The following is a 13,705-nucleotide window of genomic DNA, read 5'->3' on the forward strand; positions in this document are numbered from 1 at the left end:
TTGTTGTGGCCATGTCTGGGAAGTACAATCTACCACAGCATCTGTATAGGTGTCCCTAGATAATATACTATTCAACTTCATGTGTTTTATTTTTTGTTAAAGAAGATTTTTTTGGAAGATTTTATTTATTCATTTGTCAGAGAGCATTTGTCAGAGAGAGAGAGATGGCATAAGCAGGGGAGCAGCAGACAGAGGGACAGGGAGAAGCAGGCTCCCCGCTAGCAGGGACCCCCCGATGTGGGACTCATGACCTGAGCCAAGGCAGCCACTTAACCAACTGAGCCACCCAGGCATCCCATCAACTTCATGTGTTTTAAATTTTATAGAAATGTTCATACTGAATCTATTCTTCTACAACTTTATTCCCCCAACATTTATGGGAGTCATTTTTGTTGTTGGCGACCATTCACGTTTAGAACTATGTGATGTTTCGGTCAAGCCAGTCTTGGCTGACACAATGCACTGATGTCTGGAGTCCTGAACAATGAGCCTGAATCATTGCAGGATCCTACTGGGGTGGAGGGGGTGCTGGCAGGACGGCCCATTTTCAGATCACATGAAATAAAATGTGTAAAAAGGACTCTGTAAATGTGAGGGATGTTGTTGTTCAGCAAATAAGGGTTAAGTGATAGTCACCGAAGTTTCAATATAATTTATTCATCTTTGTATGTTTAATAATGTATGCGTGATTCATTGTCTTTATACAAACATGTTTTATTAACCAGAATGCTCTCATTTCTGACCAGTGCAGTACATTTTTAAACCAAGTGAAATCACCCATAAAGCCTGTTGACCCCACCCTCAAAAGGGAGTTCTGAGCTGCCCAGCCATTTCTAGAGAAAAATCCTGTCTCCTCTGCCATTTTGTTTTTGCTTCCGCTGCTTCCTGTTGGCCCATCTTTATTTTCTTTTCCAGTTTCTGTGCTTGGGACCACTTAATTGCTGTGGGTGGCTTGAGTAGAAAATAGATACAGGTCATTGCATTGGAAGAAGCCAGGGAGTTTTAAGAGATTCATCAGCCAGATTTTCACATTCCCCGAGGTGGTTGGAAGCGCTGGAGTGGTTGGGCACACTAGGAGCCAATTCCTCAATAACTGTTATGGGAGACCCAGAATTCAATAGGGGCATCGAGGAAAAGCAGAGGAGAGAAGAGGCATGAGAATCAGATGATGTTTTTACGAAGGAGGGGACAAGCAAAACACGAGGAGAGCTAGGATGGCTGGTCCTCTTGGGGTCCCCCAGATGTGGCTGAATGCGCAGGCTTCTCTGGAGAAGATGGTGAAGGGAGGCTGGTAGGGGTCCTCCCAGAGATGCAGAGCAGCACTGTGGGGACAGTCCCAGGTGTGGGCCCCAGGGGACTTTCAGGGAAGGGGTGGGGGGAGTTCAGGAGCAATGGGCACATGAGGTTAGTGGGTAGGATGGTGAAAACAGTGTGGAGTTGAAAGCAGAGGAGGCACTGCCCTGAGGGGTTTGCCTTTTGGGTGGAGACCAAGGGCAACAGGAACCTGCGTCACCCCTAGGATGACTTGGCCTCAATTCTGAATGAGATGCTGGGGTAGGGTTGTTCCTGCCCTGGGGCCAAGGGAGGAGGGAGAGGGGCCTGCATGAGAAGCCCAGTGGCACTGTGGGTGTGGGGTAGGTGGAAACTGTAGCTGCCACACACCATTGCCTTGGTGTAAAAAGCTTCAGTGAAGTACATGTATGGGCAATGGGAGGTTTGTCCTCCTTTCTGGGACGACTTAAATACTTGCAATTACTTAACAGTGCTGAAGGAAGAGGCTCAGGTTTCCAATGACATTCTGTTGGCATGACTAATCCAACCCCAGAAACACCCTAGTCTGTTCAGCTCCCCTCTGTCACCAGATCCCTCTCTGAGAGGGGACTGCTCTGAGCCCTGTACCCGCACAGCCCTTCCTCTCACTTGCTCTCCTCTTACTCTGATTGATTTGTCCTCATTCCATGTCTGTCTCCACCACCCCCCCACCTCCCACTGACACATTCTGTGTTTATCAGTTAACTGTCATCCCCACTAGGATGTAAGCCCCAGGAGGTGAGGGGCTTCCTTTTGTCCTTTGCCATATTCCCCTGAGCCTAGAGCAGTGCCTGACACCAGCAGGGTGCAGTAAATATTTGTGAACAGATGCATGAATGGCTGGGGGGGACGAAGGGGGAGAGCACAGCACACTTGTCTCCAGGCACATGTGTGGCCCTCAGGAACTTGATCTCTCAGTTGTTGCTACAATGCCTCTGTTAACCGTTGGGTTAGAACGACCCTCTCTTGTCACCACGCCTCCAAAAAATAGTGAATTGCCCAAAAGTTGTGGGCCCACAGTGTCTCTCTCAAAGTTTTATACAATTAAATCTGATTGCTGGAAACTCTGCTATTTGCTTTAACCACTCCCTTCCCCCATCTTGCCCTTCCTCCTAACCTGCTTTCTCGGATGTTGGCCAAGATATCAGAACCTAGGGTCTGAGTCAGAAAATTGGGACCCTACCATGATTCCATACCAAAGCTGGAAGTTTTTAATAATGAAGACACTCGGAGTTTGTGGGAGGATTGATAATTAATGCGACTATATGATAGTAGGATATGGACAACAGGGGAAGAGCCACTTTCAGAAAAGCTTTCCTTGAGGAATGATAGCTGAGTGTAAGCTGAGCAATGGGAAGGATTTAACTGGACAAAGAAGGGTTGGGGAAAAGAATATATCAGGGAACGTTCCTGAGACTTGAGGAATGGGGCTTGCTGGAGGAACCAGAAGGGCCAGGTGGCTGGAAACTGGACAGGAACAGGGAGAAGTGGTTAAAGTTGTGACCAGAGACAACCAAGTTGGAGTCCCAGCTCCAACACCATAAGCTGTGTGTCCCTGGGCAAGCCAATTAGCCCATTTGAGGATCCGTTTCTTTATTGGGAAAAAGAGTTGTAGTATCTAGGCTGGCTTTAGGATGAGGTCACATGGCTAAGATGCTCAGCAAAGTGCCTGCCTCACAGCACCGTTCATTGCATTTACATATTATCCTAACCAGTAGCAGCGCAGTGCCCAACCCCAGTGGGGGTCCAACAGATGTGTGGATTAACTGCAGCCCCTCGAGGCTCTGTCCCCAGCCAACCACCTCTTCGCCACCAAGAAACCCACTCCGCTCACTAGAGGCTGAGTCACACCAGGCAGGTTGACCCACTGGAACTTGTCCCCACTGCAGCCACCTGAGGTGGTGTTTGAGGTAAGCTCTTGTAGTAACTGTGAAACTGGATGGATGGGTCAAACCGAGAGCTTGAGCCCAGCTCTGAGTGCACAGTGAGGGTGGAGAGATACCAGGGGACCTTGATATTTGGAGGTGAGAGCTGTCCCAGAACCCAGGTGAATCCAGCCTCTCCAGAGTTCTGGTGGCCTCATGGTTTTTTCCTCGTGGTTTAATCCAGGCTAAGATCAATAAGCTCATAATCACCAGTCATTTATGGGTCTCCTGGCAACAGTAGCATTACTTTTTCCCCTGAACCTTTCCTAAGACAAAAATTCAGTCTACAGAAAGTCTTCAAGTTTTCTGTAGGTTCATAATACAATGAACATGTATAGCCCTTCACATAGATTCATTAATTGTTAATATTTTGCGACATTTATGCACACATTCTCTCTCTGATTTCTTTTGGCTGAGTAATTTCTTTTGTTGACAGCAAGTTGCAGATATGTTGACTTGCCCTAAAATCAGTGTGTATTACCTGAGAATGAAGACACTCCATCATATGACCACCACTCCATTATCACACCTAGGGAAATCAAGAATCCAATAGCATCATCTTATACTCAGTTCATATTGAAATTTGTACTTGTTCCCCAAATGTCTTTTGTAGTTATTTTTCACCCCAAATATAATTAAGGTACATACATTATATTGGATTGTTCTGTCTCTCGAGTCCATTTTAACCTAATATAGTTCCTTACTCCTCTTTGCTTTTCATGGCATTGAATTTTTCTCTCCTTGGATATCCCACATTCAAGATCTGTCTGATTGTGTTCTCCTAAGTAGATTCTAGCCAACCATTATTTTTTAAAAAATTATTTGGTTCATTAAAATTAATAGTTTATTAATAGTTTATTTTAGGACTTTAGAAAGATACAAAATTTAAAATTCTCCATTTCCTTCTCCCTGCCAGGCCTTCCCCTAAAAATACACATTGGAATCTGTTACCAGTGTATCCCTCTAGAAAACTAAGGTGCCTTTACTTGCATGTATAGTGACATATAGATCTGTTTTTCCATCACCTAACTCTTTTCAGGCTTATACCCATATGATTGTATTCTAGCCATTATTTTTCACCTTGCTTTGTTACTTTATTTTTAAGGATGTGCTACGACAATATACCCAGATTGTTTTTCTTCTTCTGAACATCTGTATAGTTTTCCATTATCTGGATGTTCCATGATTTGATCCATCGTCTATTGATGGACATTTGAGTTATTATCAGGTTTTCTTTTTTCTACCACTATCATAAATTATGTTATAATAAACATCCTTGAACATATTTATGGTGTATTTTTTGTGATTTGGTAAACTCATACAGGTGAAGTTGCTGGTCCAAAGGTTGTTTGCATTTAAAACTTCAACAGCTTTATGGCTCCATCTGCTTTCAGGGTGCTCAGGTCACCTGAGCTGGGTCACCATACTGGACACAGAATCCTTTCTGAGTTGCATCCAGCCAACCAAGATTATTCTAAAAAACACTAACCATCATTGGAGTTTTTGGTGAGTTGTAAATCTTTTTGCTGGTGGAGGGTCTTGCCCTCAATGTTGATGGCTGCTGACTGACTAGAGCAGTGGCTGCTGGAGGCTGGAGTGGCTGTGACAATTTCTTAGAATATGACAACAATGAAGTTGGCCACATCGATCGAATCTTCCTTTCATGAACGATTTCTCTGTAGCATGTGATGCTGTTTGATAACATTTTACCCACAGTAGAACTTCACAATTGGAGTCTGTCCTCTTGAGCCCTGCTGCTGCTTTATCAACTAAGTGTGTGTCATATTCTAAATCCTCTGTTGTCATTTCAACTGTCTTTACAGCATCTTCACCAGGAGTAGAGTCCATCTTTAAGTACCACTGTCCTTGCTCATGTATCAGAAGCAACTCCTCATCCGTGAAAGTTTTACCATAAGATAGCACATTCAAATATAATAATAATGAAAAAGTTGGAAATATTGTGAGAAAGATCAAAATGTAACACAGAGACATGAAGTGAGCAAATGTTGTTGGAAAAAATGGTGCCAACAGACTTGTTTGACTCAATTCGTTAAAAAAAAAAAGGCAGTATCTGTGAAGCAAAATAAAGCAAAGTTCAATAAAATAATAAAATGAGGCACAACAGTATCTTGAGTTGGTGGCTAATCACACACACAGGAATTATTTCAAGAGACTTTTAACAGAGTAAGTTGTAGTACACCCTAGTGGGAGATATCCCAAGGCAAAAAGAACTTGGGAAAAATCTTAAGGTTTTCAATATTCATGTTGTTAGTAAGAATATTGATATTACTATTTTGAAACTATTAGCTGTATATTATAGAATAAATCCAATAAGTAATTATGTTAATGTTAATAGAAACCAAGAGTTTTACGATAAGAGATAAGGAGATATATAGAATAAAAAAAATTCATAAACATTCTATAATTCTATTTTAGTATATGTGCTGCCGAAGCGAGCACAAAACATTCTATAATTCTAAATTTGAATAGAAAATATTAGTGTAAACCTATGATACATTTTCTTATTTTGAAAAGTCTATTTTAAGGAGCTAAAAAAGAACAAACAAAGCTCAAAGCTGGTAGAAGGGAGGGAAGAATAAAGATTAGAAAATAAATGAAAGAGACAAAAAAAATAGAAAAGATCAATGAAGCCAGGAGCTGTTTCTTTGAAAAGATAAATAAAACTGATAAAACTTTAACCAGACTCCTCACACACACAAAAAAAGAGGACTCAAAATGAGAACAAAGGAGGAGAAATAACAGCTGACACCAGAAAAATACAAGGGATTATAAAAGAATACTATGAAAAATTATATGCTAGCAAACTGGACAACCTAGAAGAAATGGATAAATTCCTAGAAGTGTATAACCTCCCAAAACTGAATCAAGAAGAAACAGAAAACTTGAACAGACCTATTACCAGCAATGAATTTGAATCAGAAATCAAAATCCCAACAAACAGAAGTCCCAAACAAGATGGCTTCACAGGTGAATTCTACTAAGCACTTAAAGAATCGTCAATACCTATTCTTCTCAAACTATTCCAAAAAATAGAAAAGGAAGGAAAACTTCCAAATTCATTCTATGAGGCCTGTATTACCCTGATACCAAAACCAGAGACACTACAAACAAAACAAAACAAAACAAACTATAAGCCAATATTCCTCATGAACATAGATGTAAAAATCCTCAACAAAATATTGGTAAACTGAATCTAATAATAAATTTTTAAAAATCACTTACAACAATCAAGTGGGATTTATTCCAGAGCTACAAGGGTGATTTGAGATTTACAAATCAACCAACAAGATACATCTCATTAATAAGACAGGGCACCTGGGTGACTCCGTGGGTTGGAGCCTCTGTCTTCAGCTTGGGTCATGTCCCAGGGTCCTGGGATCGAGCCCCGCATTGGGCTCTCTGCTTGGCGGGGAGCCTGCTTCCTCCTCTCTCTCTCTGCCTGCCTCTCTGCCTACTTGTGATCTCTGTCAAATAGATGAATAAAATTTTTTTTTTAAAAAGATACATCTCATTAATAAGAGAAAAGAGAAAAACTACATGATTATCTCAATAGAAACCGAAAAAGATCTGATGAAGTACAACATTCATGATAAAAACTTTCAACAAAGTAGGTTTAGAGGGAACATACCTTAAAATAATAACCATAATAAAGTCCATATATGAAGAATCCTCATACTCACTCAATGGTAAAAAACTGACACCTTTTCCTCTGAGATTAGGAACAAGACAAGGATGTCCACTCCCACTACTTTTTTCAACACAGTACTAGAAGTCAACCTGTAGCCATCAGACAGGAAAAAGGAATAAAAGGCATCCAAATTGGTAAGGAAGAAGTAAATCTTTCATTATTGGCAGATGACAAGATACTATATATAGGAAACACTAAACACTCCACCAAAAACATTACTAAGACTAATAAATGAATTCAGTGAAGTTGCAGGATACAAAACTAATATGCAGAAATCTGTTGCATTTCTCTATGCTCATAATGAAGTAGCAGAAAGAGAAATTCCGAAAACAATCCCACTTATAATTGCACCAAAAAGAGTAAAATACCCGGGAATAAACTTAACCAAGGAGGTGAAAGATCTGTAGTCTGAAAACTATAAAACACTGATGAAAGAAATGCAAGATGACACAAATGACAAGACATTCTATTCCATACTCATGGATGAGGAGAATGAATACTGTTAAAATGTCCATACTGGGGCACCTGGGTGGCCCAGTGGGTTGCACCTCTGCATTCGGCTTGGGTCATGATCTCGAGGTCCTGGGATCGAGCCCCACACTGAGCTCTCTGCTTGGCGGAGAGCCTGCTTCGCCCTCTCCCTCTGCCTACCTCTCTGCCTACTTATGATCTCTCTCTCTCTCTCTGTCAAATAAATAAATAAAATCTTAAAAATAAAATAAAATGTCCATACTACCCAATGCAATATACGGATTTAATGCAATCCCTATCAAAATACCAAGAACATTTTTCACAGAGTTAGAACAAATAATCCTAAAATTTGTATGGAGCCACTCCCAACAGCTAAAACAATCTTTAGAAAGAAGAAAAAAGCTGGAAGTATCACAATCCCAGATTTCAATATATGCTACAAAGCTATAGTAATCAAAAAAGAATGGTAGTAGCACAAAAATAGACATACAAATCAATGGAACAGAATAGAGAGCACAGAAATAAACCCACACTTGCATGGTCAATTATTCTATGACAAAGGGGGCAAGAGCACACACTGGGGAAAAGACTCTTCAACAAATGTCTCTTCAACAAATGGTGTTGGGAAAACAGGACAGCCACATGCAAAAGAATAAAACTGGACCACTTTATTATACCACATGCAAAAATAAGGTCAAAATGGGTTAAAGACCTAAATGTGAGATCTGAAACATAAAACTCCTAGAAGAAAATATAGGCAGTAATTTCTTTGACACTGGCTGCAGCAACATTTTCCTAGATATGTCTCCTGAGGCAACAGAAACAAAATCAAAAATCAACTATTGGGACTACAAATTTAAATACCTTTGTACAGTGAAGGAAACCATCAATAAGATGACAAGGCAGCCCAGTGAATGGGAGAAGATACTTGCAAATGATATATCTGATAAGGGCTTAGTGTCCAAAATACATAACTTACTCAGCTCAACACACACACACAAAACCCACACACAAAAATAAAACAAACCCCAATAATCTGATTAAAAATGGGCAGAGGACCTGAATAGTCATCTTTTCAAAGACGACATATGAATGGCCAACAGGCACATGAAAACATGCTCAACATCACTAATCATTAGGGAAAAGCAAATCAAAACCATGAGATACCATCTCACACCTCTCAAAATGGCTAGAATCAAAAAGACGAGTAACCAGTGTTGCAAGGATGTAGAGAAAAAGGAATCCTCTGTGCCCTGTTGGTGGGAATGCAAACTGGTGCAGCCTCTGTGGAAACAAGTATTGAGGTTCCTCAAAAAATTAAGATTAGGCGCCTGGGTGGCTCTGCCTTCAGCTCAGATCATGATCTCAGGGTCCTGGGATCGAGCCCCACATCGGACTCTCTACTCTCTACTCAGCAGGGAGCCTGCTTCCCCCTCTCTCTTTGCCTGCCTCTCTGCCTACTTGTGATTTTTCTCTGTCAAATAAATAAATTAAATATATTTTTTTAAGATTTTATTTTATTTGACAGAGAGACACAGTGAGAGAGGGAACACAAGTAAGGGAAAGTGGGAAAGGGAGAAGCAGGCTTCCCACTGAGCAGGGAGCCCGATGTGGGGCTTGATTCCAGGGCCCTGGGATCATGACCTGAGCCGAAGGCAGACACTTAATGACTGAGCCACCCAGGCACCCCAAATTAAATATTTTTTTAAAATTAAGATTAGAAATACTGTAATATCCAGTAATGCCATTGACGGGTATTTACCCAGAGAAAATAAAAACACTAATTCGAAAAGATATACGCACCCCCATGTTTATCGAAGCATTATTTATAAGAGCCGAGATATGAAAGCAACACAAGTGTCCATCTATAAATGAATGGATAAAGAAGATGTGGTGTATATACAATGGAATATTACTTAGCCTTAAAAGAGAATGAGATCCTGTCATTTGCAACAACATGGATGGACCTAGAGTATATAATGGTAAGTAAAAGAGGTCAAACAGAGAAAGACAAATACCACATGATTTCACTCATGTGGAATTTAAGAAGCAAAACCAAGAAAAACAGATAAACAGGGGCAACTGGGTGGCTCAGTGGGTTAAGCCTCTGCCTTTGGCTTAGGTCATGATCTCAGGGTCCTGGGATCTAGCCCTGCATCAGGCTCTCTGCTCAGTGGTGAGCCTGCTTCCCCCTCTCTCTCTGCCTGCCTCTCTGTCTACTTATGATCTCTCTCTCTCTCTGTCAAATAAATAAATAAAATCTTAGGGGGAAAAAAAGAGATAAATAAAAAAACAGACTCAAGTACAGAAAACAAACTGATAGTTGTCAGAAGGGAGGAAGGTGGGGGGATGGGTGAAATAGGTGAAGGGGATTAAGAATACATTTATTGTGATAAGCTGAATAATATTACTGAGTAATGTATAGAATTGTTGAATCACTATATTATATACCTGAAACTAATATGATGCTAGGTTTATTATACTTCAATTAAAAAATATATTTTAAAAATTTAGTAAACATTTTATAATCTTAAATTTGAATTAAAAATATTAGTAGGAGGGTCCCTGGGTGGCTCAGTCGTTGACCATCTGCCTTTAGCTCAGGTCATGATCCCAGGGTCCTGGGATGGAGCCCCACATCGGGCTCCTGCTCGGCAGTAGGCCTGCTTCTCCCTCTCTGCCTGCTGCTCCCCCTACTTGTGCTTGCTCTCTCTCTCCATCAAATAAAAAATATATATAGTAGTATGAACTGATGATACATTTTCTTATTTTGAAAACTCTATTTCCTAGTTCTGTCCCCTAAAAAGGCTCAGAAAAAATGACCAATCAAATACAATGCATGCCCCTAGTGCAAGATCATAGTCTCTGAATAGTATTTCCCACTAAATGGAATCAGGGCTCCTTGGGGAAATGAGTGGTTCTGGTCAGAGGCAGGAATACACATGATGGGTCTGAAGCACCACATGTACCCGAAATTTCTGGGATCACGCCAAAAGGACTCAGAAGTCCACTTGTCAAAGCTTTCAGTGGCCATAAATGGGACAATTTAAACATGAATAAGAAAAACCAAAAAGGATCTAACACATGAATCATGTTGAAAATTCACAAGTTCATAAGGATAGGAAAATAATGCCATCGTTCACCTTTGGACGATGAAAAACCAACTCATTTTTCGGAGAACAGTTGAGTAAAGAGAAAGAATTTGCCTTTGCCACATAAGTTAAACTTCAGGGTAACCAAATAGTAGAAGAGGGGATGTTTCTTTTTACAAGAGTATCTAGAAGGAATGTCATTATTTTGCAAACCTTTAAAGAAATAATGGACAATGACAATCATATTAGTTTCCTAGGGTGGCCACACTAAAGTACCACAAACTGGTGGCTTCAAACAGAAATCTCTTGGCTCAAAGTTCTGGAGAAGTCCAAAATCAAGGTGTTGGCAGTACCACCTTCCCTCTGAAGCTCTAGGAAGGGACCTTCTGTTCCTTTTTGAGCTTCTGGTGTTTTCTGGCAAACCTTGGCATTCCTTGGCTTGCAGATGCAACACTCCAATCTCTGCCTCTCTGGTTACATGGTTGTCTTCTTAAGTCTGTTTGTGTTCAAGTGTTCCTCCTCACAAGGGCTGGATTAGGGTGGGCCTCGTTTTAACCTGATTATATCCACAGGCATGGGGGCTAGTTCTCCAAGATGTCTTTTAGGGGGACACAATTCAAACAATACTAATCCTCAAGGGCAGTTAGCATCACAGAAAGACACAAGACGTTATATATTATTGCCAAAGAATTAGACTCTAATCAGACAAGTCTAGATCTAACTACCAATTTATAGGAAACTGAAAGGCAGAAAAGCATACTCAGAAATACCACAGGCATATAATCAGCAAAGTCTGGAATGTGGGAAATTCTGTAGGACAAATGACTTGGCTTCTTCAACAAATAGGTTGCAAGAAAAAACAGGGAGAGAAACTTGTAAATTAAAATGGACATAACAGACATAGCAACCCAATACAATGTATAGACTTTGAAAATTTGAATACTTAATTGATATTTAATGACAAAAGGGATTATTGATAATTTTTAAAAATTTTAAAAATGTTTAAAAAAGAGTTCTTAATTTATTAGAACACATACCTTCAGCTAAGGTGACATGATGTTTAGAAGGTGGAAAAAAGGTGGGGGTTGTTTAGGTATGAAACAGGATTAGTCATCTTATTTCATGAAACTTGGTGTTGGGTACATGAGAGTTCATTGTACTGTCTTCTCTATCTGCTGAAATTTTCTAGTTTATAAAATTATCAAAATAAAATTCCAGTATGTTCAATCAGTGTTTCTCAATTTGGGGCAGTATCAGAATCTGTCTCCTGAAGACATCTCCCTGTCCCAGTCTCCCTGAGCTCTACTGTTCAATATACTTTTATGGGATGTGAGTTTCTCTTTTCAAAATCACCCACTGTAGTTTGATTGCTAATGGACAAATTTTGTTTGTCAGAAGCTCCTGACCAGCTGACAAAGATATTTTTCATTAGACAAGAAAGGAATTTTTAAAAACTTCTTTTATTATAAAACTTCTTTTATTAGACCCCTGGGTGGCTCAGTCAGTTAAGCATCTGACTCTTGATTTTGGCTCAGGTCATGATCTCAGGGTTGTGAGATCAAGCCCCGAGTCAGACTCTGTGCTGGATGTGGAGCTGGCTTAAGATTCTCCCTCCCACTCCTTCTGCCCATCCTCTCCCTACCCCTTCCAAAAATTTAAAAAGAAAGAAAGGAAGAAAGAAAGAATGAAAGGGAGGGAGGGAAGAAAATCCAAAAAGTGCCAAAAAAGTAAGATTATTCCTCCACCCCAGTTCTTCTCCCCAGAGCCTCCATTGTCCCAAATTTCTTGTGAATCACTCTAGACATTTTTCTCAGCATAAACAAAAACACAATTTGGACCATATTGTAAATAATATCTGCAACTGGCTTTTTTGCCACCACCCAGCAGTATATCTTAGAGACCTTATCACAGTAGCAAACCTAGACTCTTTTCTTTTGTACTCCGCTAAATGGAAATACAGTAGGGCCCCCGATTTCAGTTCCCTGAGCTCACCTGCCATCTGGAAGGAAGCAGATGATCCTTCTGACCTGTGGTCCGAGGGTCACAGGTAGTGAACACTGCGTCACAATGCCTACATCCTTCACCTCTCTTCATCTTCTGAGGTGGGTGTTTATCATCTCACATCATCACCAGAAGAACCGTAAGACAGTACAATAAGGTATTTTGAGAGAGACCACATTCACATAACATTTTTAAAAGTAAGCTATATACACTATACACTCTATCGGTATAATTGTTCTATTTTATTATTAATAAATAATTATTACTTCATTATTCATCTCTCGCCAGGCCTAATTTATAGACTCTATCACAGGTACGTATACCTGTGTAGTATAAATCGGGTTTGGTACCAACCACTGTTTCCGGCATCCACGGGAGGTCTGGGAACACGTGCCCGGCACACGGGAGTGGGAGGGGCCTACTGCTCCAGAATTTATTTCAGTCGCCATTTGGCCGGCAGGTTTCCTCAGTTATTTCCTCTTACAGATAACAGCGCAATGCACCTTCTTGTATACATATAGAAAAGGAACCTTGTTGAAAATCTCTCTGTCCTAAAAACCAAAAACCAAAAAGCCCCAAACCCTCCTTCATTCTTCCGGTTCAGGACAGGAAGCGGCCTGCGGCGCGAAGCAATCACCCCAAACTGCCCAGACCTGACCGGCTCGCCCGCTGGTTCTCCAGCTACTGGGCAGCTAAAAGCTGCGCAGGAGGGCGCGTATGTGGCTCCTGAGGTGGGTGTGCTGCTGAGAGCGGACAGCCGAGGGGCTGAGGGTGGCCGAGGCCCCTCCAAGCCCGCCGTGTGTGCTGCCCCAGGCGGGGACAGGGAAGGCGTCAGCATGGCGCCATCAGGTACGCTCCGCGGGCTTGGGAGGAGGCTGGGGCTGAGCAGTGTGCGGCGCCTCACATTCACCTGGATGCCGCGCTGACTCTGCCAGTGATGTTGCAAGTTAAGGCACCAGAATGGTGTGGACCAGTGGCTGATGGTCAAGAGCAGCTCAGTGCCGAGCATCTCTCTGAAAGGTGGCTTGCTGGGTGGGTAAGCAGAGGAAGCTTTTATTTTAGCTTTTTCTTCCTTTTTCCTTCCTTCCTTCCTTAATTCCTTCCTTTAAACGTGGTTTGTGTTTAATCCTCTGGAAGCCTCTGTGTCAGTGAGGCTTTTCTTTTCCATCTTGTGGGACCTCATTTGTGGGCATCTC

At 41.3% G+C, this 13,705-nt stretch overlaps 1 long non-coding RNA gene across 1 annotated transcript; it reads right to left on the bottom strand.

The window, feature by feature from the left end:
• Window positions 1-666: 666 nt before the first annotated feature.
• Window positions 667-12,529, bottom strand: LOC125098391 (uncharacterized). Its single transcript, XR_007126813.1, has 3 exons — window positions 12,501-12,529; window positions 3,718-3,765; window positions 667-951 (listed from the first exon to the last, which is right to left on the bottom strand). It is a non-coding gene; the product is annotated as an uncharacterized LOC125098391 (long non-coding RNA).
• Between the last annotated feature and the right edge of the window lie 1,176 nt (window positions 12,530-13,705).

Source organism: Lutra lutra, chromosome 4 (genome assembly GCF_902655055.1).
Source record: "Lutra lutra chromosome 4, mLutLut1.2, whole genome shotgun sequence".
Lineage (NCBI taxonomy): Eukaryota > Metazoa > Chordata > Mammalia > Carnivora > Mustelidae > Lutra > Lutra lutra.